This window comes from Lemur catta, chromosome 1, assembly GCF_020740605.2.
Source record: "Lemur catta isolate mLemCat1 chromosome 1, mLemCat1.pri, whole genome shotgun sequence".
Classification (NCBI taxonomy): Eukaryota; Metazoa; Chordata; class Mammalia; order Primates; family Lemuridae; genus Lemur; species Lemur catta.
In genome coordinates this window covers 55,231,594-55,237,016 of record NC_059128.1, presented here as the reverse complement: position 1 = coordinate 55,237,016, position 5,423 = coordinate 55,231,594, and positions in this window count along the sequence as shown.

Below are 5,423 nucleotides of genomic sequence, written 5' to 3'. Positions count from 1 at the left end.
CAGAAATACAGAGAGTGGAAACAACTTCAGTGTCTCTTATTTGGGAAATGAACAAATAAACTCTTCTTATTCATACATTTGAAATATTAAATAGCAATTAAAATAGGTAAAGTAGATCTACATAAATCAATATGGTTAAAACCCAAAAACAATGTTCAATGACAAGTAGCAAGTTTTAAATATGATTAACATGTTAAAAACCAAACAATACTAAGAAATGTATGAGAATGATGCACATGAACTTCAGGATTGTGATTCCCTCTGAAGAAAGAAAGAAAAGGTGTAGATTTTTTCTGTACTTGGCCTAGTTCTTTAAAAATAAAAGCTTGAAGCAAATAAGGCAAATATTAACATCTGTTAAATCTGGGTGGTGAGACAGTTAGTTGTCTGTTATTTTCTGTACTTTTCTGTATGTTTGAAATCATAGTCTTTTTTTAATGGGCTCCTAATTTCACAATTTTAGAATGGCAAAAATGTATTATTAATTTAGCCCCCTCTGTTTGATAGTCTAAAATTATATAAATCTTCAAACATCATTTTTAAGATAACTTGGAAAAAAATTCTATTTCTTAGTGATGCATAGTGGCGTAGAATAAAGACCATCCTAGAAAGGCCATTTAAAGACAAAAAAGTAGTCTTATAATAAACTGGATTTCTAAGACAGTGCTGTGCTTACCAAAAGCTATAAGTTATAACAATTAAGTAAGAATATTGGAAGCATTTTGTCCTATAAGAATGGGACTCTTGGGCTCAAACAATCCTCTTGCTTCAGTCTCCAAAATGCTAGGATTACCAGTATGAGCCACTGCACCCATCTTCTTGGAAACATTAGAAAAAAATAAATCTTTGAAAGTGATTTCATGTTGCCTAAATATACGATAGATTTGTAAAACATTGATACTATTTAAAAAAATTAATGTTAGGCATATGAATTTTACAAAGATCTTCAGATTTTAACAAATATCTTAACTCTCAATATACCAGGAAAAATAGTCATCACCATTTACTATCTAGTTCCAATGAGTCTTAAACTTTTAAAAAAATATATTTTAAGTCATTTTTCTGAATAATTTACAGAAATGTAAAGGGATAGTTTAAAAAACAACTTTATTAGAAATTTTTAGTAAGAATTTAAACATAGTAAAAACAATTTTTATTTCATCTTTTCTTGGTTTTGAAGGTATACATACTTGAATTGGGCAATGTCAGTTAAATTAACTAACTGCTCACCACCTGCCATGAATGAACCTGGAACATATCCGTCTTGTAAATAGTGATTTCAGATTTCAAATACATTTCTATTAGGTTCTAATTTATCATTATTTCTGGTTCTTCCCATACTTGCATTGCCAAAATGCAACACTTTTTAAAACTTCGATGACATAATTTTGTGGGAGGATGGCAAGTATTGAAGAACATTTCATTTTTAGATTTATAAGCACCAATTAGAATGATCAGTCCAATAATTTTTTCATTTTTCCATCATTTAATTCCCTTCAATCACCTTTGTGCACATAGCTAGCTGTCTTTTAACATTTTTCAACTTAGAAACCATATCAAGTAAATTTTGGTGGATAAACATCATAAAAGGTGAAAGAATACTGTCATATCCATTCAGCAAAATTAGATGGTCCAGGCCCTTGTCACAAAATATTGATGAAGCTTTTGAAAAGCATGATTAAGCTTTTCCTGTTGAGTACTTGCATGGGAATACTATATTTCCTTGTTGCCCTTAGAAATATTTGGTTTACTCACCCATTCTTGAATATTAGACTCAAGGCCTGAGATTTTGCTTACATAATCAATTTCGCCAGCATCATTAGGGTCTAGGGTACTGCCCTCTCTTTGCATTTACCGTGATTCCTTTAATAATTGTGAAGATTCCTGTTTTCTTCTACTTGCCATTATGGGCAAAAAATGAAAAATTCTGAATTCTCAACTGTATTTATTGAAAGCTTAAAAAAAAAAAAAGACTCTAAAGATGATGTCTCTCCAGACTTTCATATATATATTCTTTATAGATGATGTAATACTTTGGGAAGTGCTATATAAAAACGGAAGGATGCTATCATAGTGTCCATTTATTTTCCCATTACATTATCCTTTTAGGTGATTCATTCATCATTATTCCATTTTCTTATTGTTTTAATCTTTCTTTTTTTAGCATAGTTGAGAATAATTGACTAGTAATGATTAAATAATTCTTGGGATAATGAAATAACTAAGTGTTTCAAAAGATATAGGAAAAATGAAATCACTGAAAGTCCCTAATATATCTCAGATTTATATTATAAGGGTCCAAAGAACCCATACAGGAATTGCAAGATATGAGTTATATTCTATTTTTAAAAAGAAAATTTTCTCTTTGTCATTTGAAGGATTTCTAAGAAAGAATAAAAGTCATGAAATATCAATTCTTATAGTTAGAACTGCTCAAAAAAGAAACACCAAGCTAAAATTTTGTCCAATGGACCTGGAGGCTATCTCTGGGAACATAAAACATTTTCAGTTAAAGACACTGAAAAAAAAAAAAAAAGTACTTCTTAGGGAACTAAACACTTTATAAAGGCCAGCAGTGTGTCCGCCAGTCTAGGGTCAGGATTCCCAGCCCACACTTTGTTGGAAGTGCCCTTCGTTTCCTAAAGGGCTGGGTTACATGTGGCTGTTTTTGTTCTTGGGGATCCTACCGCTCAAGCCACAGGTAATTGTGGACAGTTGACCCAAGTTAAGAATATGAATTCCTCTTTTTCCGGATTTTGAACCGTAAGAAACAAACAGGGATACTGGTGCCAAAGAGGTAGGTCTGAACTAGCAGCACCACAGAGCCTGCCTGAAGCCTTGAGCAAGCCTAAATTATAGGGAAGCAGGAAGGAAGACATCTTCGGAGAAGCCAAGGGGAATGAAACATGTAGAATCCACACAGTGTGCCCCAGTGAGGGATAAAGTATGTTAAAACCTAGCTAAACTTCCTGCAGTTTGGATCCTCTTTATTTTAGAACTGGGTTCCTGTTTCTTCAAAACAACAAATCTCTAAAACAGAAATTAGTGCCAGGAATGGGATTGCCCAAATAACAGATCCTGAGTGAAAATGTAAAACTAGTTGTGGATGGAGCAAAGAGGGATAGAAATAAACATGGGGCAGGGGGCGGGCAGACAGAGAGGAGTCCCTGTTCTATGAAAAACTGTTATTTTGGAGGTAATGACAAAATAGCTAAACAATTTACCAAAAATCTCTTGGGACCCAAACCACATATTCAGGTTTTTTGGCTAAAAACAAATAGGGAAAAGCAGGGAACTTCTATGTTTCACAAACAGAAATCTTTTCTTCTGAGATTACTGGAGACCAGGTCCAGATATTACTCACGAGTTTGAAAAAGCTCAGGAGCCAAGCAATTGAAGTGTGAGAATATCCAACAGTAGACAGACTAGTTTGGGAAGCCCAGCCTTTGCCATAGGATAGACATGCTGATGCCCAACCCCGCCCACACCAACCCCTCGTAAAACACTTTGACGGAGAGGAATGTAACCTGTAGAGGGGAGAGGTTTTGTGGGGGCAGACTAGGGAAAAGGTGCTTTCCAGTCCCTGCCAGCAAGCCTCTTTCTAAACACTTGTCCTCCTTTACTCTCTTGAAGACAAGGCCGTTAGGAAGAAACAATGGAGATAAGAAGAGCTGAATAAAAATCTTGAAGGAATGGTCATTAGGCAGCCTGGTGATCAAGGGAGCAAATTTTTACCCTGCAGAAATTCCTGCAATCACCCTTCAGTCAAAGACACACTCAAGAAAGACAATGATTGAAAGCCCACTCAAGTTCCAGGGTAGTTAGCACCAGAAGAACCTTAGTCTTGAACAGGTACCTATACCAACTCATATCAACATGGGGCAAGTCCTGCCTCTTCTATAGGCTCCAGACTCGGGTAGAAAAGGATGCTGGCACCAGACAGTAATTACTGAAGTGGAGAGAGGACTCCTCGCCTATGTCCCTCAGAAGAGCAGGCCTGAAGGACAAGGAAAAAGGAAATCCTTCTAATGGGCAGATCCTAGGGCTGTCAGACATAACTTAGGATCGTGTTCTATTACCAAGGCAGGCATCAAACTGATTCATGGTATTTATCGGTCTGGACCAGCAACCAGTAGATGATCTTGTTTTCTAAGTTTCTTCCTCACCTCTAAGGCAAACCTCCTTTTCTAATTGATAATTTTTATTGCTGTTCCTACTGTATTGCTAGTGTGCTCATAGTAAAATGTGTTATTAAACCTGGAGGATGTCATTCTGGCAGGGTGGTGATCACATGGACCAGATGGAGACTAGGGAGCAGGCATTTTATCTTGAAGGCTAAGTTTGCTCTGCAGAGATGAAATGTAGTGTAAGACACTAGTAGAAATCAACCTAGTCTACATCTTCTTGGGAATGGTTCCGAAGCCTCCACTTTTTACCAGGTGACCACAATTTTAAGGCTGCCACAAAGGGTTGTACAAGGTTGTGTGTATACTGCATATTCCTGTGAAGAGTTTCTGCCCCATCATCCTCACCACAGCTGACTGAGCTGCCTGATAACATGGAGTCAGATTTAATCTCTGAAGAATCTGAACTAAGAGACTGAGGTAAGCAGCAGTCACTGGAGTTGTGAAGTTCCAGAGTTGGGTTCAGAGTTTGCACCATAGCAGCTCAAAGGCATGAAGAAGCTGAGGCTACAGAGACAGGACTAACCTAACGCCCCATGTGGGGAAGCAGAAATGAGTCCTTCTGAGAAACCAGTCCACAGAAAGAATAAAGTAGATGCCTAGATGATTATGTATAGGAGAAAAACAACAAGGAAGAGAGAGACAGAGGGAGAGCAGAAAACAAGGAATAGGGGACAGAGACAGAACTAGATAGATAGAAATAGAGGGGCAGTCAGAGACATCTAGAGTGTAATTGCTGGTGACTTTCTAGATCCTACAATGTTTTGCTATGCTTCCTGCAAGTAAGTTACTGATTTCTGATTCGTTTTAACAGCTCTTTTCTTACAAGCTATTTTAGGTAGATTTCTGACTCTTGCAACCAAACAATTCTTGACCTAAGCGGCTCTTCCATGAAAGACTTTTGACCCAACCATAGCTGCATCTTTTAAATGTTTAATTTGCAATTATGGCAATATATGTACTGCCTGACGTAACTGGGGTATTGTAAAAGTGAGGCTCTAAAGGGAAAGCACTATGCTTTCTTTGTAACAACATCTTAAGTGCTGTCCAAAGATAGACCTGGTTTTATAATAATAGGTTAACATTTACTGAGCAATTCCCTTGGGACAGGCAGTTTCAAACATGCAGGATCTCACCTATTATTCATAACAATTAATGAAGCAGGTTCTATTATCACTCCCATTTCACAGACTAGAAAATTAAGGTACAAAGAGTTAAGCAACAGAGCCAATAAAGAGA